Source organism: Neomonachus schauinslandi, chromosome 2 (genome assembly GCF_002201575.2).
Source record: "Neomonachus schauinslandi chromosome 2, ASM220157v2, whole genome shotgun sequence".
Classification (NCBI taxonomy): domain Eukaryota; kingdom Metazoa; phylum Chordata; class Mammalia; order Carnivora; family Phocidae; genus Neomonachus; species Neomonachus schauinslandi.
The window spans coordinates 49264704-49289095 of record NC_058404.1 but is presented as its reverse complement, the minus strand read 5'-3'; positions in this window follow the sequence as shown (position 1 = coordinate 49289095).

Genomic DNA, 24392 nt, shown 5'->3' with positions numbered 1-24392 from the left:
CTAAGTGCTGGAATTCCTCAAGACTCAGTTCTCTAGGGCGCCTGGGTGGCTCAGTTGGTTAAGCGACTGCCTTCGGCTCAGGTCATGATCCTGGAGTCCCGGGATCGAGTCCCGCATCGGGCTCCCTGCTCGGCAGGGAGTCTGCTTCTCCCTCTGACCCGCTTCCCTCTCGTGCTCTCTGTCTCTCATTCTCTCTCTCAAATAAATAAATAAAATCTTTAAAAAAAAAAAAAGACTCCGTTCTCTAAGCACTCCTTGGACTTTGAAGCAACTATATGCCACTGACTCCAAAATGAATATCTTCAGACCAGACATCTCCTCTGAACCCCAAGCTTATATATCCAATGGCCTACATCATCCCCCACTTATCACAAAGTTGGCCCATTGGTATGGCCAACTCACCAATAAGAAAACAAACAACCTGATTAAAAATTAGGCAAAAGAGTTGAACAGGCACTTCAGCAAAGAAGATAGACCCATGGAAATAAATGCATGAAAAGACATTCAATGCCAGGAGGATCACTGTACTACACACCCATTGGAATGGGCACAGTTTTAAAAAAACAAAAAATGACAATACCAAGTAGTGATAAAGATGTGGTGTAACTAGACGTCTCATACTTCACTAGTGGGGATGCAGAATGGCACAGCCATTTTAGAAAAGAGCTTAGCAGTTTTTTTTAATAGTTAAACATATCCTTATACGAGCCAGCAACCCCAATGCTGGGCATTTACTCTAGAGAAATGAAAACCTGTGTTCACATAAAAAACTGTACACAAATCTTTCTTGCAGCTTTATTCATAAATGCCCCAAACTGGAAAGCCAAATGTCCTTTAATGGCTGAGTTGCTAAACAGATTGTGGTATACCCCTACAGTGCAGTACTACTTACGAATTTTTTTTAGGGGCGCCTGGGTGGCTCAGTCAGTTAAATACCCACCTCTTGACCTCAGCTCAGGTCTTGATCTCAGGGTTGTGAGTTCAAGCCCTGGAGTGGGCTCATGCTGAGTGTAGAGCCTACTTAAAAAAAAAAAAAAGGGAATTTTTTAAAATGAAATATTGATACACACAACACCACGGCTGGCTCTCAAATGCATTATGCTAACTGAAAGAAGCCAGACCCAAAAGATTATATACTGTATGATTCCAGTTATCTGACATTCTTGAAAAGGTAAAATTATGTCCCAAGACTATATCAATGGTTGCCAGGTTTTAAGAGTAAGAAAGATTTGACTACAAAGGATAGCAAGCAGGAATTTTGGGAGATGAAATTAGTATGTATCCTGATATTAGTGGTGGTTATATGAATCTAGGCATTTCCCAAAATTTATAGAAATGTGTATTCTTCCCCCCCCCCAAAAAATCCCTGAACTTTACTTACGTCAATTTTTTAAAATTGTAATATAATATGTCCAAAACTGATTCCAGACGCACAACTATTCGTGACCACCATCACATGATGGCCCCCTGCCATCTAGGACTCTCTAGTGCAGTAAGCATCACACCCTTGTCCAGTTGGCATGCTAACAGCCCCTCACCTGCCCCTGCATCCAGTGCATCACCCCCCCCCCCAGCCGCAGCCCCCCACTGCACTCACACTTCCTCAGCCCATGCCCCCAACTCCCTTGGGCAGCTTCAGTACCTTCCCAGCCTGTCACACCATTTCTACTTTTGCCTGCCTGCAACCATTTTCCCATACAGTGGGCAGAGAGAACTTTAAAAATTACACACTTGGTCTCTTCATTCCCTGGAGAAAAATCTTTCAACAAACTCCTTTTGCTCTTCGGATGAAATTCAGAATCTGCTTGGTCTGGCCTGTGCCTCTCTCCCTGGCTTCAGCTGGTGCCTCCTCTCCCCTTTCCCCCTGCACTCCAGCACGTTGGCCTCTCCCTTCACCAGCAGCATCAGGCTCCATCAGGCCTAAGAGTCTTTGACACACTCTTCCTAGGGGATAGCAGTTCTTCCCACTGTCCACCCTGTTACATTGATAAACTACTACTCATATGTCTAATTTTAACTCAAACCCTTTCCTTCTCAAAGACTTCTGGGACCCCTCCAAACAAGGACACCTCTTTTTTTTTTTTAACATGGGGCTTGAACCCATGACCCTGAGATCAAAAACTGAGCCAAGATCAAGAGTCAGATGCCCAACTGACTGAGCTACCCAGGCACCCCAGCTTCTTTGTTTAATGCTTTCATATTACCCTGCCATCCTCCTTCAGGGCACTCGTAGCAATTTTTAACAAGATTGAAAATTTCCTATCCTCCTAAAAGGGTTCTCAAATTGTGGTCTTTGGACCAACAGAATCAGTATCTCCTGGGAACTTACTGGAAATGCAGATTTTCAGACACAATCTAGACTTTCTGAATCAGAAACCCTGGAGAAGGGGTCTTGACCCCTGTGTTTCAACCAGCTCTCCAGGTGATTCCAAAACACACAAAAGCTTGAGAACCACCATCCTAGTAAATAACTGATTATTCTATGGCGGTGGTAATGAATAACCACAAGAACTGGGTTTAAACCTGTTTAATCAAGGATTACTCACTTGGGGCACCTGGGTGGCTCAGTCGGTTAAGCGTCTGCCTTTGGCTCAGATCATGATCCCAGGGTCCTGGCACTGAGCCCTATGTTGTGCTCCTTGCTCAGCAGGGAGTCTGCTTCTCCCTCTGCCTCTGCCCCTCCCCTCCCCCCCACTTGTGCTCTCTCTCTCTCTCTCTCTGACAAATAAATAAATAAAATCTTTAAAAAAGAGAGAGAGAGATAATGTGTTCCACTCAAGGAAATATTTTTCTAGTACTAAAATGGGGGAGCTTCAAGGGAAAAAGTCAGAAACCCAACCATCATGTTAGAGAAACTAAGGAAATTTTGACAACAAAATGTGCAAGCTATGTACAAACCACTCCTGACACAAAATTGACCAGAAGTGCAAGAAATTTGACTTCAAGATAGGATTTATTATTCATTAGAATGATGTAGACCAGCATATCCTGAAGCTTATTCAAGGTTCTGAAAAGTTAAGAAATCTGTTTAATTTTATTTTGGTCATTACCTCCAAACTTTAAAAAAAAAAAAGTCTGTTTTGCCAATCTCTGCCTTTGGTTGGACTGTTTAATCCTTTTACATGTAACGTAATTACTAATAAGACAGGATTTATGTCTGCTATTTTGCTATATTTGCTTTCCACATCTTACATCTTTTGTTTCTCTATTCTTCTATTACTGCCTTTTTGTTGAATATTTTCTAGTATACTATATTAATTCCCTTTTTAAAACTTTTTACTATATTTTAAAAGTTACTTTCTTAGTGGTTGCACTGAAAATTATAAGTAACATCTTAATTTATAACAATGTAGTTTGAATTAATACCAACTTAATTTCAATATTATTCAAAAACTGTTCTTGTACAGCTCCATTTCCTCCACTTTCCTTAGTATTGTTATTATCATCATACAAATTACATCTTTATATATTGTGAGCTCATAGTACAGATTTAAAATTATAGTTGACCCTTGAACAACATGGGTTTGAACTGTGTGGGTCCACTTATATGTGGATATTTTTCTATAAATACAGTACAGTACTATAAATATATTTTCTCTTCCTTATGATTTTTTAAATAAAGATTTATTTATTTATTTGAGAGAGAGTGCAAGCAGGGGGGAGGGGCAGAGGGAGAAGAAGAGAGAATCTTCAAGCAGATCCCCTGCTGAGTGCAGAGCCCCATAACACGGTGCTTGATCCCAGGACCCTGAGATCACGACGTGAACCGAAACCAGGAGTTGTACACTTAACTGACTGAGCCAACCAGACATGCTTTCCTTATGATTTTCCTTTTTTTTTTTTTTAAGATTTTATTTATTTATTCATGAGAGACAGAGAGAGAGGCAGAGGGAGAAGCAGGCTCCCAAGGAGCAGGGAGCCCGATGTGGGACTCGATCCCAGGACCCTGGGACCATGACCTGAGCCGAAGGCAGACGCTTAACCATCTGAACCACCCAGGCGCCCTCCTTATGATTTTCTTAATAATGTTTTCTTTTCTCTAGCTTATTTTGTTGTAAGAACACAGTGTATAATAAATATAGCATACAAATATGTGTTAATCAACATTTATGTTATCAGCAAGGCTTCCAATCAACAGTAGGCTACTAGTAGTGAAGTTCTAGGGGAGTCAAAAGTTACATGTGAATTTTTGACTGCACCCCTACCCCCCACAGTGTTCAAGGGCCAACTGTATTGCTTTATACAATTGCTTTTTAAATCAGGTAGAAGAGAGACTTATGAAAAAAAGCTACATTATATTTACCTATGCAGTTGTCTTTACCAGTGCTCTTTATTCAAGTTACTGTCTAGTGTCTTCATTCAGCCTGAAAGACTGATTCCTTCAGTAGTTCTTAAAGAACACATTTGCTCTCTTCCTGTTTTCATTCTTTTTTATATTTTCTCTTTATTAATGTTCACTATTTAGTGAGCATTTTTCTCATATTCTCCTTTAGTTCTTTAAACAGTTGTCTTAAGTTCTTTAAAAATATTTATATTAGGGTGCCTGGGTGGCTCAGTTGGTTAAGTGACTGCTTTCGGCTCAGGTCGTGATCCTGGAGTCCCAGGATCGAGTCCCGCATCGGGCTCCCTGCTCAGTGGGGAGTCTGCTTCTCCCTCTGACCCTCCCCCCTCTCATGTGCTCTCTCTCTCATTCTCTCTCTCAAATAAACAAATAAAATCTTTTAAAATATATATATATTTATAATAGCTGATTTAAACTCTTTGTCCAGTAATTCCAACATCTGGTATTCCTCAGGGTTACTATTGACCGCTATTTTTTTTCCCTGTGTATGGACCACACTTTATGTTTCTTTGCATTCCTCAGAATTTTTTGTTGTTGAAAATTGGACATTTAAGTAATATACTATGGCAACTCTGGAAATTGGTGCTGACCTAAATAAGGAGGTAAACTGAGGCAAACTCAAAAAGATGAATTTATATGGGACTTGCAGAGGAATTGCAATTCAGAACAGGTGAATGGTAGCAAACTATAGGTGAGTTCACTAAGGGTTTGGGATTGACTGTATTTATAGGCAGGGAATATATAGGAACAGTTCACTTAGAGTCAGTTAAAAATCAAAAACAAATGGAGACCAGCCTTGAAAATTTCCCAAGCAGCCAGAATCAGCCCAGTCAAACACACAGAACTCAATTCAGCCCACTTTGTGAGATCAGTCTGACCTGGGTCATCTCCCATTCATGCCTCTGGAAAAACTTTCCAAGGTTGATATAAGACAACCTCTTATTTTTCTTAAGAGTTTGTTTATTTATGAGAAGAGGGGGGAGAGGGAGACTGGGCATGAGCAGGTGGGAGGAGCAGAGAGAGAGGGAGAAGCAGACTCCCCGCTGAGCAGGGAGCCCGATGCGGGGCTCCATCCCAGGACCCTGAGATCATGACCTGAGCCAAAGGCAGACGCTTAACCGACGGAACCACCCAGGCACCCTGATATAAGACAACCTCTGATCCACCCTCTCACCATCCAAGAAAATTCCAACACTATCAGTTTTCTGTAAATGAGGCATTTATAGGAAATCAACATCTTTATCCTTAACTTTTGTCTTTCTGAGGGCACATGAGTGAAATTCTCCATTTTATATTCTTCAGTTTTATTTTAAATTGAAATTCTTTCACATGATCCCCCTCCTTCCATTCAACAGGTTTTGTTGTTGTTGTTATTACTGTTTGTTTAGTGACTTTCCTAAGTGAATTCTGTGAAGTCTGCAGTCTGTGTGTAGCCATCAAAGTCTCTAGTAGGTTACCTTAGTGGTCAGCTAATGATTGGATAGGGATTTCCTTAAATACGTTGAACCAACAAGTTTTCCAGTCTTTGCCCAGAGGCTCTGAGTGGCATCTGGGAAATGCCTTCAGTGCTCTAGCAAGCAGCTTGCAACACTGCCTGTGCCCTCACTCCCTGTTTGCATGAAGCTTCAAGGTCAAGTAGAGGTGAGAGATTACAGCCTTCACAGGACTTTCCTGAGCATGTTCACCGCCCTGGGCATGTTTGTATGTGGCTTTCTAGATTCCCAGGAATGTGTGAGAGCTTTTCAAAACCCCTGTGAAAATTTCATTTCCCAGCTTTTCTTTTTATAATTTTTGGTCAGCTATTTGTTTGCCCCAACTGTTAGTGCTGCCAAAGCCAGCTGTGATGTAAAGCAATTGCCACTAATTGTTTTCAGCAAATGCCCTAGGGAAAAGGCTGTTCACACTGAGCAAACTCTGAGTCAGATCAAATAAAGACAAGCCCTGCAAGCGGGTGTTTCCAGGGAACTTCCAGTCAGGTCAAATAGTGACAATGCTCTGGGAATGGGGCTTTAAGGGGAGCTCAAACACATTTTCCCCTTCAGTGGTTGCTAGCCTGCTGATTCATGAATACCATCATTGTGGTGGTGTTGTTCAGGGCTACCATGGAGCTGAGGAGAAGGGAATGGGATAGAGCAAGTTAAAGTGCTACACGTTTCACTCTTTACTGAGATTTAGCTGTCTTTTTTTTTTTTAATAAAAGCTCTTCAGACTGTTGCAAATCTTTAATATCCAGAGTTATAAAAAAGTTGATTTTGGCAATTTTTCAGGGTTCTCACTGCTTTATGGAGGAGTAGGTTTTTGTAGATCTTTAATACATTATTCTAGAAGTTGGACTCTTCAAACTTCTTTTAATAGAACTCTTTATGCAATATCTATTAATATCCTATTAACAGTATAGTATATAATATACTATTATTAATAGTATTAGCTAAGATTTATTGACTGGATATGAAAAAGCCAGGCACACATGCACTACCTTATTTGATCTTTACAACAACCATAATCAGTAGGTATTGTTATTATTATTACCATTTTCAAATGAAGAATGTGGGATATATAAGTTAGATCAATTATTCAAAATCATAAAAGCTAATAAATGGCTTTGAAGAAGCAAACTGTTATGTTACAGAGAGGGCCATTTGCAGGGAATGGCAGGTAGAAGCTGAGGACTTCAGTCCTACAGTTACAAGGAACTCGATGCTGCCAACAACCAGTGAACTTATTTATTTTTTAAGATTTTTTATTTATTTGACAGAGAAAGACACAGCGAGAGAGGGAACACAAGCAGGGGGGAGTAGGAGAGGGAGAAGCAGGCTTCCCGCTGAGCAGAGAGCCCGATGCGGGGCTTGATCCCAGGACCCTGGGATCATGACCTGAGCCGAAGGCAGACGCTTAACGACTGAGCCACCCAGGCGCCCTAACAACCAGTGAACTTAGACGAGGATCCCAACCTCAGATAAGATCACAGCCCTGCCCAACACCTTCATTGCAGCTTTGTGAGATCCTAAACAGAGTACCCAGTTAAGCCATGCCTAGACTCCTCATCCACAGAAAATATGAGATAACGTGTAGGTTTTTGTAGGTTTTTTGGTAACAACTTTATTGCTATACAAGCCACGTATCTTACAATTCACCCATTTAAAGTGTATAATTCAAGCACTATGAAACCATCACCACAATCAATTTTATAATATGTTGACCATCTCCATAGGAAACTTCACATCTCGAGGTGCCTGGGTGGCTCAGTCGTTAAGCGTCTGCCTTCGGCTCAGGTCATGGTCCCAGGGTCCTGGGATCGAGTCCCACACTGGGCTCCTTGCTCAGCGGGAAGCCTGCTTCTCTCTCTCCCACTCCCGCTGTGTTCCTTCTCTCACTGTGTCTCTCTCTGTCAAATAAATAAATAAAAACAAATCTTTAAAAAAAAAAAAAGAAAGAAACTTCACATCTCTTAGGCGCTTGAAAAATTCTGGTGGTCTGCCCCTCCCAGGAAGATCCATATCCCTTAAGTGAAAGCTAGGAGTAGAGAGAGTGCTGGGTTCTTGGCTTCACCTGCCTGGAGTGCAGTCTCTATCACATTGAGCCAGGAGTAAGGAGGGAGGCAATGAGTTATTGTTCAAATGCTACAGACTCTCACTGCTCTTACCAAGTTTTACTGGATTTTCTTGAATAAATATTTCTTTTTTTTTTAAGGTTTTATTTATTTATTTGACAGGGAGAGAGACAGCAAGAGAGGGAACACAAGCAGGGGGAGTGGGAGAGGGAGAAGCAGGCCTCCCGCTGAGCATGGAGCCCGATGTGGGGCTCGATCCCAGGACCCCAGGATCATGACCTGAGCCGAAGGCAGACGTTTGACGACTGAGCCTCCCAGGTGCCCCAGAATAAATATTTTTTTGTTTGTTATACCTTAAGGACTATTTCCTGAGGCTTTAAATATTGGATTTTAGGAATAATTTTCACTAGTTATGCTTGTTTGCTGGAGACTGCAGCGCTCTTCAAAATGTCATTCCAGAATTAGAAATCTAAATGTTTGTTGTTTAAAGCTGCTAGGATTCTGGTAATTTGTTATATAGCATGGAAAACTATTATACAAGGAATTAGTGCTGTGCAAAATTTATTTGGAAAAACACTGATATAGGCTAATCAAGCATTGGACTAAATTGAGAATTAGAGTAAGATGAGAGTGATGATATTTAATGATTAATGGATAATATAAAGAGTATACCATTTCAACAGTAAAATAGGATTCATATAGGATTTTAAAAGGAAGAGCATATTTATCTTATTTGACAAAGTATGCATGGCCAAAGCATTATCACCACCTCATGCCAGTACAATATCAATTACAGGAAAATACATTTCAGAAAGTTAAGCAAGCCAGTAGATTCCACACTTTAGAATTTCACTGACCAGGTAGTTTCCCTCCAAAATTGGGAGACTGTTATACGTTCGGTTACCTACTTTTATTATTTGCCATATAAGGACATCTTTGAAAAACCATCTATACAAACCACCACAATTTCAGATCCAAGAGGGCATTTAAGCATCAATAAAGAAAGAAGGTCATAATCTCAGGATTATGAAGCATATTTTAAATTGAATACATTTAGCCTTCTAAAACATTTATTCCCCTTATTTTACTCCTTTTATGGTAGACGTGTGGGAACTTTGTTACAGACAGATTAGAAAATTGGCATTTTGGAACCATCAAAATTTGTAAGCTAAACAAATAAAAATGGTAAACTTTGTTTTGGCAAGTTACCCCTCCCCCATTTGTACATTTTGGATGAAGCCAAGACTTAACTCCGGTCAATATATAAAAACAAAAATACTGAGTGAATATTCACTTTACCAAAATATTTAACAAACTCTCCTCTAAATACATAGCTATCATAGTATATTTACATTGTTTATACTCAAGTACTTGTCAGAGAAACTTGGAGAATAGAGGGATTGAAAGATAACAGGGTGACATTGACATTCAACCATAAATGGAGATTAAGCAATTTTGAAATTATAAGGTAGTAAATGGGGAAGTAGAATTGGGTATGAAACATTAGATTTAACACAACAGTTTCAGGAATATAGCTATTTTGTAAAATTTAGGAATACTTATGTTCATTATTCACATAATTTATGGTTAAATCCCAGGATACTTTTCTCTTAGCACAATATATCTCTGAGATATTTTCCTGCACTTAAAGAGCAGTACAGCTGCTCTGGGCTTCATCCAACTTAGGCTAATATCTCTATAATTCTTTATACAGCTAATAAAGTCTCTGGAGCCTTCTTACTGCGATTAAATGCTAGGAAAGGCCTTGCCAAAGCCACTTAGCAAAGAGCTGGCATTGTAGGTTTCCAGTAACTGAGTGGCCACAGGCAGTCATAGCAAAGATCAGAATCAAATTCAGTGGAAAATATGTCACATTTGAAAAAAGGAGTCGGCACCCATTTCTGGCATTGTGGATTCTGTGGTCAAGGCGTCCCCTACACAGTGTTTGCTGGAGGTAAACGGAATGTATAACTGGTGCCTCTTTTTCCATTTTTAATTCCATGTTGCTTCTCCAGAGAATTATGAGTTATTTTTCTCTTCCTTTTTTTCCTTTCACAAGCGAAATCAGGTAATCCACTCGTCCCACAAATTATCTGGAAGATGAGAAATAACCTGGGGCAAAGCAAAATGTCTTCCAAAACAAACAATGTAAGTGTCTTTCCACCCCCCCTTCTCAGAAAATAAAATGTTTTGAAATAAATAATAATTCTGGCAAAAAGAGTCTCCTCCCTGGACTTTAGGGTGGGGAGGAAAGCTCAGATTCCATGAAGCCAAAAGGAAGATCTGGGCTGATGATATTCCATGCTCCATAGACAGATTAGAACGGTCCTTTCCTCAAGTGTTTTCCTGTTTGAGAAGGCCTAACTGCCTTAAAAGTCAGTATTATCAGGGCTTGCCCTCCATAAGGCTTTCTGTTGCAACTCCAGGGGCATCACTTGGGAATCAGAGCTGTGGGTCAAGATTTGGTGACCAGACAGTCACTAACAAGGTTATTAAGCAAGAAAGGACTCTCCAACCCTGACTGAATCAGAAAGTCCAGATCAACTAGATGCATGTTGAAACTAGGAGTCCTCAGGGGAACACGAGTTTAGGATCTAAAACCTTAATGATGAGGTGATTGGCAGGAATAGGCCAGGCAAAGTCAGGGACTGAAGTGAAAAATGTCTAGGAACGGCTTGTTCCAGCATGTCCTGGACCGACCTATCTTGTCACAAGCAAGGCTTGTGAGAGGGTGGTTCTTGTTTATAAATATTTACCAAGGAGTAATGAAGCCTATGCTTGGACCAGGATGAATATTTACCAAGGAGTAATGAAGCCTATGCTTGGACCAGGGATACAAAGTAAAGGAGGGAATTTCAGAACTAAAAACCGTAGATTGGACCTATGTACCTTCTTTCACTCCCTCCCCAAATCTTAGCGAAATAAGAATAAAGCTCTTTTGTCTTTTGTAGGCATAAACCTACAAGAGTGGGCTAACAGGCTGGGAGACAAAAGGAACAGCATTTTTGACATTGGAGAGCTGGTGGATGAGTGGTGAATGACTTAACAGACATGAAAGGGCCAGAGGTAAGGCTGAATGAAGTGGAGGAGGCTACAGAATTCCCAAAAAACTTAGGAATCGGTGGTAGTAGCTACTTTTGGAAGTGGGGATAAAGGTGTGGCTAAAACTACAGGATTGTTTCAAAGTCTATTTAAGAAATAGTTAGACCGGGACGCCTGGGTGGCTCAGTTGGTTAAGCGGCTGCCTTCGGCCCAGGTCATGATCCCAGAGTCCTGGGATCGAGTCCCACATCAGGCTCCTTGCTCAGCAGGGAACCTGCTTCTCCCTCTCTCTCCCTCTGCTTGTGCTCTCTCTGTCAAATAAATAAAATCTTAAAAAAAAAAAAAAAAGAAATAGTTAGACCTAGTGGGCGCCTGGCTGGCTCAGTCGGTAGAGCGTGCAACTCTCGATCTCGGGGTTGTAAGTTTGAACCCCATGTTGGGTGTAGAGATTACTTAAAAATAAAATATTAAAAAAAAAAAAAAAAACAGACCTAGAAACAGTGACCAAATCAAAAGATCTTGCCTAGCACCGAGATCATGGTATTGAAATACCGTTTCCCACTTTAAAAGAAAAACCTGGGGGCTTTTTGGAGAAATGGCCAACACCAAGTCTTGGGTGAGAAATGTACAAGATGAGTCTGAAACATCTTGTCACATCAGTTAAAGATGAAGTTACCAAAAATTATTAAGGTCATGTAAACAAGATTCAGGAGCCAATTTGAAGAGGCTTCCACAAGCCAAAGATGTTACAGTATGAATGTCAGTAAGGACAACAGTTGCAGTGGATTAAAAATCCATCAGATCTGTCCGAATCCATGTATTTATAATGATATTTTTAGAAAAACCGTAAGTGGTCACCTTAGAAAGATGATTTCAACCAATTCGTTACTTTGAAAATTGATAAATAAATGGAAAGAATGAAACATTTATACAAATGGTATAACTACATAAAAAAATAGTAGCTGAGAAGAAACTACTAAATGAAAAAGAATTGATAGAATTAAAATATCACCTTTATGTAACTTCCAAAAAGTTGTTAATGGATCTAGGGACTGAGCATCAATAACTACTAACATAAAAAGGGACACAACCAGACATTCTATGCCTCTTTTTTTTTTCTTAAAGATTTATTTATTTATTTGAGAGAGAGAGAGAGAGAGAGAAAGAGTGAGCTCAAGCAGGGGGGAGGGGCAAAGGGAGAGGGAGAGGGAGAATCTCAAGCCGATTCCCTGCTGAGCCTGGAGCCTGACTCAGGGCTCAGTCTCATGACCCTGAGATCATGACCTGAGCCAAAATTGGGAGTCGGATGCTTAACCAACTGAGCCACCCAGGCGCCCCCATTCTGTGTCTCTTGATGATAAAACATGCCACCACTTAGGTTTTAATACACGTGAAGCAAAAACTAACAGAACTAAAAAAGAAAAAAGAGACAAATCTACAATCATAATTCAAGATTTTAGCACCCTTCTCTAAGTAATTGGTAGAACAAGTAGACATGGGGCTCCTGGGTGGCTCAGTCGTTAAGCGTCTGCCTTCGGCTCAGGTCATGGTGTCGGGGTCCCTGCTCCGCGGGGAGCCTGCTTCTCCCTCTCCCACCCCCCCCTGCTTGTGTTCCCTCACTTGCTTTGTCTCTCTCTGTCAAATAAAAACATAAAATCTTTAAAAAAAAAAAAAGAAATAAAGAACAAATAGAAAATCAGTAAGGATATAGAAGCCACTATATAAATAGAATATACATTTAGAACAAATCCAGCAACTGACATTCATAGGGTAATACAATCCAAACTTCAGAATATACTGTTTCTAAACATAAACATGGAGGTTTCCCTAATTCAGACCAAGTTTGGGGTCATAAAAATAAGTCCCAATAAATTTCAAAAAAAAAATCTCATGTTCTCTGACTAAATAGAATTAAATTAGAAATCAATAATACTAAGATATAAAAAAAAAACCCTTTAAATGTTTGGAAATTAAAAATCACACTTCTAGGGGCACCAGAGTGGCTCAGTCAGTTAAGCGTCTGCCTTTGGCTCAGGTCACGATCCTGGGGTCCTGGGATGGAACCCCGCGTCAGGCTCCCTGCTCAGGGGGGAGCCTGCTTCTCCCTTTCCCTCTGCCCCTCCCCCCTGCTTGTGTACATGCTCTCTCTCTCTCAAATAAATAAAATCTTAAAAATCTTATTTCTAAATAAACCTAAATTAAAGAATAAATCACTAGGGAAATTAGAAAATATTTTCAACTGAAATATTATGAAAATGCAATATGTCAAAATCTATCTGATGCAGCTAAAGCAATGCTTAAAAGGAATGTATAGCTTTAAATACTCCCATAATAAAAGAAAAAATGTTTAAAATTGATGATCTAAATCTCCACCTTAAGAAGTTAGGAGAGGGGTGCCTGGGTGGCTCAGTTGGTTAAGCGACTGCCTTCGGCTCAGGTCATGATCCTGGAGTCCCGGGATCGAGTCCCGCATCGGGCTTCCTGCTCAGCAGGGAGTCTGCTTCTCCCTCTGACCCTCCTCCCTCTCATATGCTCTCTCTCTCTCTCATTCTCACTCTCTCAAATAAATAAATAAAATCTTAAAAAAAAAAAAGAAGTTAGGAGAAAAATTAAATGAATATCAGTGGAAAAATCCTTAATGAAATCTTGGCAAATTAAAATCAGAAATACATGTATATGTTTTGTGTATATTAAGGAGTCTCAAAAAAACCCTACTAGAACTAATAAATAAAATAAATGGCAGGACATAAATCAACATACAAAAATCAATTATATTGTTTATACTAGCAATAAAAATTGGAAACTAAAGTGGAAAACAAGATCACTTATAATAGCATCAAAAAACATAAAATACTGAAGGACATGTTTGACAAAAGATATGCAAAACGTCTACACAAAAAAAAACTATAATGAATTGCTAAGAAGACCTAAATAAATGGAGAGATATGCTTTGTGAAGTAAATCTTCACATGAACGTGAAGATACAATATTACTAAGATGTCAAATTGATCTATGGATTCACTGCAATCTCAATCAGAATTTAAGAGATTTTTTTTTGGTTTAAATTGATTTTCTGAAGTTTATATGAAAAAGAACCTAGAGTAGTCAAAACAGCATTGAAAAGAACAAACACAGTGGAAGACTTCCAGTACCTGATTTTTAAAGACTTGCTATAATATTATAATAATCAACACAATATGATTTTGGCATAAGGACAACAAAGAGATCAATGAAACATATTAGGAAGTTCAGAAATATACCTGAATGTATACTGCCAATTGATTTTCAACAAAGTCACCAAGGTAATTCAATGGGGGAAAGTCTTTTCAGTAAACAGTCATGGAAGAACTGGATATGTATGTGGGAAAAATGAGCCTTGAGCCCTACCTCATGCCATACACAAAAATTGAGATGATCAGAAGCCTAAATTAAAAGCTAAAAACCATAAAACTTCTAGAGGAAAACTTAGAATATCTTTGCAAACTTGGGTTAGGCAAAGTCTTTTTAGAGAGGACATAAAAAGCACTAACCATGAAGAATTGTTAAATTGGATTTCAGAAAAAATTAAAAAATCTGTTCCTCAAATGATGTCAAGAAAACCAAAAGGCAAGTCAAGGACGAGGAGAAAGTATTGGCATTACATGTATCCAATGGAGGATTTGTATTCAGAGTGCATAAACAACTCCTACAACTCAATAATAAAAAGACAAACAACCAAACTGAAAAAAAAAATGGGCTAAACACTTTAACAGACACTTTAGAAAAGAATGTGAGTGATCAATAGGCATGTGAAAGGATGCTCAACATCATTAGTCATCAGGGAAATAGAAATTAAAACCACAATATGATACTACTTTGTACTAGAAATAAAATCATACATTGTTAGTGGAAGTGTAAAATGGCACAATTTTGAAAAAATGAGTTGGCAAGTCCTCATACAGTTAAATATACATATCTACTCCATGACCTAGAAATTTCACCTTCAATATTTATCCAAGACTAATGAAAACATATATCTACAAAAAGACTTGTACAAGAATGTTTATAGCAGTTATATTCATAATAGCCCCAAATTGAAACCAGCTCTAATATCCATCAAGAGAAAATTAGAGAAACAAATTGTCATATATCCATTCAGACAAAAAACAAAACAAAACAGTAAATATTGTATGATTCTTTTATGTGAAACTCGAAGACAGGTAAAACTAATCCAATTATAAAAACTAGAACAATGGTTATCTATGGGTGGTAGGGATTATCAGGAAGGCAGCTGAGGGAACTTTCTGGGTGATGGAAATGTATATTATTTTGATTGCGGTGTTTGTTACCCAGAAGTATACATTTGCATATTGTATGTGAGGTAAGTCAAACTTATTAATTGTGCACATAAAATCTATGCGTTTCACTGTATGTGAATTTCGATTCAACACGAATGAAAATAAATGCATTTTTCAAAGTAGTCTTTAAAAAGAAAAGAAAAAGAAACAACAGAAAATGCAAAAAGGCATGCTTTCAGTCTTGATCCTGCCTGGAATTTCTACTATATATTAATGGATTTTTCGATCTAAACCACAAGGGGAATTCAATGTGATGTCAGTTTAGCTTGGTGGACGCCTTTCCTAGCTTCCTTTCCTTCCAGCTTTCTGTCTCTCCCTACCACAGGAGAGCAGTATCTGGGAAAGCCCTTTTGGCCTTTTTCCCTCTTATGACCATATTCCAGTACTCTTCCTGAGGGACTAACCTCCTTTTGTTTTGGCAATAGGGTTCTGAAAGCCTCATGAGTCTTGCAAATTGATTCTGCCCCGCAAACACTGCCCAGATTAATTTTGTCCATCCAGGTCACCGTCACCAGCCAGTTTAACCCTCTTGATTTCTCTCACCTGGACTTCTGAAACAATCTCCTGTTGTCTGCCCCACCATCGCCCACCAAGGAGATCTCTCCATCTAACATGTGATTCTGACCGTACAGCTCTCCTGCTTTAAATCCTTCTGTGGCTCCCTACTACCTACAAAACAAAACCCAAATTCCTACCATCAGAAAAGCCCATGATCTGACCTCCATTTTCCCAGTCACTTTCTTTCCCTGGTATTTCTTGCTCTCAGACCATACAACCTTTCTCATGCTTCCACACAGTCCGTCCTCTGGGGGCAGATTCCTGCCATGCCCCTTCTGCCCACTGATCAGGATGGTCACCCAAACCTTTCATCCTGCAAGACCATATTAGTGAAATCTTCCCCACACCTCAAGCACAGTCAGGCTCTCAGTTTTCTAATTAACACATTGTATTGTATCTATTTGTTAATTAGTCTGTGTGCGCCCTGAAGGCAGGGTGTTTGGGGTCTTTGCTTTCATTTTTTTAATCTCTAGCACCTGGCTGAGGATCGTGTACTCAATGAAGAACTAAAGAATAAGAGAAGGAGGCAGGGGATGAATGAGTTCACCCACTTCTAGAATTTTCACGAACAATTGTTTTTTTTAATTTTTTAATTTTTAAAATTTTTTAAAGATTTTATTTATTTATTTGACAGAGAGAGACACAGGAAGAGAGGGAACATAAGCAGGGGGAGTGGGAGAGGGAGAAGCAGGCTTCCTGCCGAGCAGGAAGCCTGATACGGGGCTGATCCCAGGATCCTGGGATCATGACCTGAGCTGAAGGCAGACGCTTAATGACTGAGCCACCCAGGCGCCCCTGTTTTTTTTTATTTTTAAAAATTTATTTAAGACAGGGACTTGCATAAGTGGGGGTGGAGGGGGAAGGAGCAGAGGGAGAGAGAATCTCCAGCAGACTGCCTGGAGCACGGAGCCCCACACAGGGCTGGACCTCACAACCCTGAGATCATGACTTGAGCCAAAATCAAGAATCAATTAAGCAACTGAGCCACCCAGGTGCGCCTTCATGAACAATTGTTAAAGTGTAACCTCTCTTTCCACACACGGGAAAGAGCCTCATCAAAGTCTACCTAGTTCCCCTTTACAATTTAAATAAATATTTAAATAAATAAATAGCTCCTGTGCACTGTAACAGCCACTTCTTTTTTTTTTTTTTAAGATTTTATTTATTTATTTGACAGAGAGAGAGAGAGAGAGACAGTGAGAGGGAACACAAGCAGGGGGAGTGGGAGAGGGAGAAGCAGGCTTCCCGCTGAGCAGGGAGCCCGATGCGGGGCTCGATGCGGGGCTCGATGCGGGGCTCGATGCGGGGCTCGATGCGGGGCTCGATGCGGGGCTCGATCCCAGGACCCTGGGATCATGACCTGAGCCGAAGGCAGATGCTTAACAACTGAGCCACCCAGGCGCCCCTATAACAGCCACTTCTTAATAAGCTAGATACCTAGCTTAGGACTGTTCTCTGATTCAGGATTGCTGAATTTGTGCTGAGAATATTAATAGGTACACAAAGGGTCATAGCTTTGGGGATTTCGAGGGTGGATGCCGGGGCGGGGGGGCCGGGGGTGGGGCGCGGCTTTCCTTCTGATACCCACTTAGCTCTTCACAGTTCCCGGGGAGTAATTATTGTAAAAGCTTGGTGTATCATGTTACTGGAAAAGTGATCTCTGGTTAATGGTGTTTTGGTGGTAACAAGCTCTGGGCTTGTTTTTATGGCTCTGCTGGACTGGTTTTAATATATGGTACATGTGTGTACAGCCTGAAAAGCCTCTCCATTTAACTATCTTCCTGGGGGAAAGGCCTCGAACCTATAATTTTCAAATGTCTTGAGATCATCTGGTCTATTTCATAATCACACAATCTGTTCAGTAGATGCTGTTGCCTTAGAGGCGGGATAATTTCCAGTAGCACCAAGTAAGCAGGACTTCCATTCCCTCTAAGTTCCCTACACATTCCACGTGGGTATTGAGTAGGTAAAATATAAACCACCCAAACCTCTTTCCTGCTACTCACTATACTGATTCATCCCAAGAAGCCAAGAGTCAAGGAAACGTTTTCTGGCTGAATTAGAAAGCAAAGAACACCATGGAGCAAAAACAATGTCAGGGTGCCCAAACTGTGGCCGGATGTCAGGGCCAGCCCAGAAATCTCCCACAATCCCAGAGGCTGGAATACTCCTCTTTGTCAGGCTTGAAGTAGGCGTCTTCCCCGAGGGAGGTTAGAATTCTCTGTCACATCTTCTCAGTTCTCTGGACCACAGTGGAGGAAGGAACTCATCAATTACAGGCCTCTCAGATCCCAGCACATTTTCCAAAGCACTTCTTGTTTTTCAAGCCCCGTATTCCCAGAACCAAGTTTTCCCTTCTTACTGGGCGGTAGGAAAAAAAATCAGAGAGCTGCAAGTAGAAACCTTTAGCCACTGAGGATGAGTAAATACTGGTGGAGCTCGGCCTTCCTAGCAGGCAGCTGTGTGGAGGGCTTCAGCTCCTGTCCTGCTCCAAGCCTGCCGCTGTGCCCTGTCCCAGATCCGGGCAGGCAGAGCCCCTCTTAAAGTTCCCTGATACTCCCATTCCCGTCCTCTCTTTGCTCTCCTCAAACGTTTCCATCTCTTGATCACAATCCATCTGAACTAACTCGCCCTTTCACTGTCCTCAGGGAGAGGGGGCAGACTATGAAGCCGAAAAGTAATTAAACTATACTAAGATGTTATACTTGCCTGGTGTTCCACCATTTGCCTACTTCACAGAATTGCATCCACGAAGCAGATGACAACAATTAGGCAAAGGTGGTTTCTCTGTGAGATTAAATGTAAAGGGCAAACGTGATCCTCAGAAGCATTGTCTCAGAAGTGGCAGTAGGCTTTGGCAGGCTTGTGGGTCCCTGTGGAATACAGTGTGAGTGAGGAGGGTTAATCCATGCTTTGCCTCTCCCAGTCTCCTTGGTCTGTGGCCACAGGGCCATATCTTCACATCCCTCTCCGTTCTATCTTCACATTGCCTTCCCCTTTGTGTGTGTGTGTGTGTGTGTGTGTGTGTGTGTGTCAGATTGCCTCTGCTTCCTCATATAAGGACACGTGTGATTACATTTAGGGCTCTCTGGATAATCCATAAACTCGCCATCTCAACATCCTTTAACTTAATCTCATCTGCAAAGATTTGATTTTCAAATGAGCTCATGCTTACAGATTCCAGAGATTAGGACCTGTGGTCTTTGGAGGCCATCATTTAGCCGATCACAATGCCTTTGGCCCATTTTCTGTCTGGATTGTTTTCTCTACTGTTCAATTTTGAGAGTGTTCCATTTAACAGTCTAGATGCAAATTCTTTGCAGATAGGTGGTTCGCAAATATTTTTTACCATTCTCTAGCTTGTCTTTTCACTCCCTTCACAGGGTCTTCTGCAGAACAAAAGTGATGAAGGTCAAGTGATCATTTTTTTCCCCTTACAGAGCATGCTTTTAATAACAGGGCCACCAACTCTTCATCCCGCCCTTGGTCCTGAAATTTTTCCCCAAGGAGCACCAGTTTACTTCTAGAAGGTTTATGGTTTTATATTTCACATTTTTTCTAAAAGTTTTAGCATTTTACATTTTACCTTTGAATCCATGTTTTTCCTGTTGTTTGCCATGATGAACTTTATTACACCGTTATGAAGATTTCTAGGATGCTGCAGTGGACTATATTGCTGCTTGCATTACTCACTCTCCCGCTTCCCTTTAGGAGGATTTGATATCTGTGCCCATTGCCAGGCAGGAGATTGAGACTGAGAATGTCAGTTTCAAGGATATCCACCGTAGCTGTAATCCAGGGGTGAAGAGACCACCGTCGCCATGCAGATGTCTTTTAATGCCCACGGGAGTGAGTGACTAGACACTAGAACACAGCTGCTGAAACTCCCAAACGCCACAACTCTGCTTGCCTGGGGACACAGAGGAAGGGGCGGGAAGCAGGATCCACCTCACTTCTGCCTTCCAGACCGCACTGGATACATGTCGTCGGTGGAGTCAAATGCACAATCGGAGCCCATTCACTCCGACCGCTGAGCAGGTTCCCAAACTTCTCAGGCCCACCTTCCATCACACACTTTCCTTTCCTTCCTCTACTCTGTTTCAAAGCTCCTTTATTTTAAAAGATAACAAAAATGCACTCAGGCAAAACGTTGAGCTCAATGATTGATCAATGCAAACGCTCATGTAGCATCGCCCAGCTGAGAGCTATAGAGCCCTTCCTGTTCTCCAATCACTTCCACTCCCTTCCTCCTAAGTGACAACAAATCTGACTGTTTTCCTCATCGTTCTGGTGGTTTTCAAAAAAAAAAAAAATTATATATATATATATAAATATATATATATATTTGCCAGTTAAATTAACAGATCCCTAAGTACTATGGTTTCATTTGCCTGTGTTTGAGCTGTATAAATGGACTTATGCCATATTATATTTTTGCGTCCAGCTTCTTTGCTCAGCATTGTGAGGTTAATCCCAGGTAGCGCAATCGTGCCATTGCTGTATAGTATTCCACAGTATAAATATATCACCATTTATTTAGCCTTTCTACTGTTGATGGACATTTGGGTGGTTTTCCAGTATGACTATTACAGATAATACTGCTATAAACAATTATGTACATGTCTTTTGGTGCACTTATGTGCATTTCAGTTGGGTGTATATGTAGGTGTGGATAATGTTACATTTTTAGTTAATTTTTTATAAGCTGAGGTTTAGGCAAAGATTTTCCTTTTCTTTCTTTTCTTTTCTTTTTTTCTCTTCTTTTCTTTTCTTTCCTTGTCTATGGATGTCCAATTGCTTGCTCCAGCATCATTTGTTGAAAAAGCAGGACAGGTGTTCTTTATGTTCCAGCCAAAGTGATCCTCCTAAACTAAAAATCAGACCATGCCATTCTTCTGTTAAAATTCTTCAATGGCTTCTCGCTGCACTAAGAGAACACCTAGCTCTCCAGCTTCATCCTGGGCCACCTTTCACCTACCTCCCACTATATCCCAGGCAGCTTTTGTTCCTTTCAGCCTCCTAAACAATCTAATTGCTTTTGCGCTCGCCTTTCCCTCTGCTTGGAAGGCTCTTTCCTTGGTTCTATGCGAGACCGGCTCCTTCTATTCCCTGAAGCCTCAGTTTAAAATCATCTCCTCAGATAAACTTCTCTGACTACCCTGTGAGAGTAGAACCTTCTACAAAACTGCCCATCATTCTCTGTCACAGCCGCCTGCATATGCCCTCCACAGGCTTGATCAACATTTGCAAGTGCTTTCATTATTTATTGTCTACCTTCCCCAGCAGACAGTAAACCCTTAAAGGGCCCAAGCTGTTGATCTTGCCCATGTTGGTTCCCCAGTATGTAGCCTGGTGGTTGGCATACAGTAGCTGCATCAAAAATATCAGTTAAGGGGCACCTTGCTGGTCAGTCAGTAGAGCATGTGACTCTTGATCTTGAGGTTGTGAGTTCAAGCCCCATATTGGGTGTAGAGATTACTTTAAAAAATATATTAGTTAAATGTTGTCATTAGGCTAGAGCTTGTTATGATATGTCCATTTTTGTCCCCAAATTAAAAAGAATTTCCTGAAAACTAGAGCTGTGTGAGAAGAAACAGGCTGCTTGACATATCTGAAGTCCTCCCCCTGGAACGGGGTGACACAGAGGCATTTCCACATCTTGAGAAGCCTGACAAACCTTCAGAATGCCTGAGCAGCACCCCAGGGACATGTGGAGGTGACAGGTTGGATATATGGATGTAACAAGATGAAATGGTGAAATTTATTTTTCTTTCTCTTCCCAAAATATTCCTACCATTCTTCTAGCTAATCAGTAGATCCACATGGCTTCAAAGAGAATGCAAATGTAACAGCAGCAGAAAAGAGGAAAAAAAAAAATTAATATTCTTTTTTTTTTCCCCTTCAAACTAGGCTCTTGAAAGCCAGAAGGAGAGGCCTTGACTGGAGCAGAAGTTGGGAGTTTATGCCATAAAAAAAGGTGACAATGCAGATATCCCTTTGGACACAACCAGCCCAGAGCCAAATAGATTTTGCAGTTCTTTTGCCTAAACCAGGGATTCCAGACCATTTGTACGCTGGAAGAATTAGCCAATCCAAGTTGGCAGCTGTTTCCATGACAACTGACTGGTTTGCAAGACTTTGAGATTAACAATTCCATTTCACAGGCAATGACATTAAGCTTGTGAAGTTCAGACGCTTCTAGGGATAATCTCTGGAGATACTTTTCTGGTTATAAGATGGGGAACAGGATGGTTATAAGTCTTTACCCAAGGGCCTCATTCTTGTGAATATTTTCTGCCTCATGTTACACCTGTGTCAATACCCTCATCTCCCTAGAGTTTCTTTTCACAAGCACTGGTTAATTAAGAAGCTCTCAGTGTTGGCTTTAGGCAGGGTTTTATTAGCCAGTAAGAATAGAAAATAGAGAATTGTAAAAATGTAAAACTTAATTAAAAGTGTGGAAAATTCTAGATTTTGGGGCTCCTGGATGGCTCAGTCGGTTAGGTGTCCAATTCTTGATTTCCGCTCAGGTCATGATCTTAGGATGGTGAGACCCAGCCCCACATTGGGCTCTGTGCTCAGCGGGGAGAGTCTGCTTGGGATTCTGTCTCCCTCTCCCTTTGCCCTCCCCCACACTCACACTCTCTCTCTAAAATAAATAAATAAATCTTTACCAAAAAAAGAATATTATAGATTTTTTTAAAAAAGATGACGAGGTTTATATTATGCCTCCACAAACAAAGTTAGCATGCAAATAGAGGGAAGGTGTGATGAGACCATCTATGCTTAGGAGAGGATGCCCAAATGAGAAGGCCCTGGAGGTGGAGGGGTGTGTGTGTGTGTGTGTGTGTGTGTGTGTGTGTGTGTGTTGGAAGAGATTTTTGAGCACTTTTGTTAAAGAGGAAGTCTAAGCTCAACATGGGTTCAAATTCTGATCCTACCATTTATTAGCTCTCTGGCTTTCGGCAAATGACTTAACCTCTCTGTGCCATAGTGTCCTCATTTGAAAAATGGGGTTTCTAAACTGAGGGTCGCTGGAGGGGAGGTGGGGGGGGCATTAAGGAGGGCACATGATGTAATGAGCACTGGGGGTTATATGCAACTGATGAATCACTGAACTTTACCTCTGAAACAAATAATACACTTTATGTTAAATAATTCATTTTAAATTAAAAAAAAGAAAAATGGGGTTTATGATCATAATAACCTACAAAATAGTATTTTTTTTAAATTTTATTTTATTATGTTATATTAGTCACCATACAATACATCACCAGTTTTCGATGCAGTGATCCACGATTCACTGTTTTCATATAACACCCAGTGCTCCATGCAGTACGTGCCCTCCTTAATACCCATCACCAGGCTAATCCATCCCCCCGCCCCCCTCCCCTCTAAAACCCTCAGTTTGTTTCTCAGAGTCCATAGTCTCTCATGGTTCATCTCTCCTTCTGATTCGCCCCCCCCCTTCATTTTTCCCTTCCTTCTCCTAATGTCCTCCGTGCTATTCCTTATGTTCCACAAATAAGTGAAACCATATGATAATTGACTTTCTCTGCTTGACTGATGTCACTTAGCATAATCTCCTCCAGTCCCATCCATGTTGATGTAAAAGTTGGGTATTCATCCTTTCAGATGGCTGAGTAATATTCCATTGTATATATGGACCACATCTTCTTTATCCATTCATCTGTTGAAGGGCATCTCGGCTCTTTCCACAGTTTGGCTATTACGGACATTGCTGCTATGAACATTGGGGTGCATGTGGCCCTTCTTTTCACTACATCTGTGTCTTTGGGGTAAACACCCAGTAGTGCAATTGCTGGGTCATAGGGTAGATCTATTTTTAATTTTTTGAGGCACTTCCACCCTGTTTTCCAAAGTGGCTGTACCAACTTGCATTCCCACCAACAGTGTAAGAGGGTTCCCCTTTCTCCACAACCTCTCCAACATTTGTTGTTTCTTGCCCTGTCCATTTTTGCCATTCCAACTGGTGTAAGGTGGTATCTCAATGTGGTTTTGATTTGAATTTCCCTGATGGCTAATGATGATGAACATTTTTTTACGTGTCTGTTAGCCATTTGTATGTCTTCTTTTGACAAGTGTCTGTTCATGTCTTCTGCTCATTTTTTGACTTGATTATTTGTTTTTTGGGTGTTGAGTTTGAGAAGTTCTTTTTTTTTTTTTTTAAAGATTTTATTTATTTTTTTGAGAGAGAGAGAATGAGAGAGAGCAAGCACATGAGAAGGGGGAGGGTCAGAGGGAGAAGCAGACTCCCTGCCGAGCAGGGAGCCTGATGCGGGACTCGATCCCGGGACTCCAGGATCATGACCTGAGCCGAAGGCAGTCGCTTAACCAACTGAGCCACCCAGGCGCCCGAGTTTGAGAAGTTCTTTATAGATCTTGGATACCAGGCCTTTATCTGTAGTGTCCAAAATAGTATTTTTTGTACTATGTTGTATGCATGTGCGTGTGTGTGTGTGTGTTCTTAGGGCATTTCTTCCTCCTTCCCACCCCATAGAGTCCAAGCTCCTCCTGAGCAGGAGGTCATTCTATGACTTAA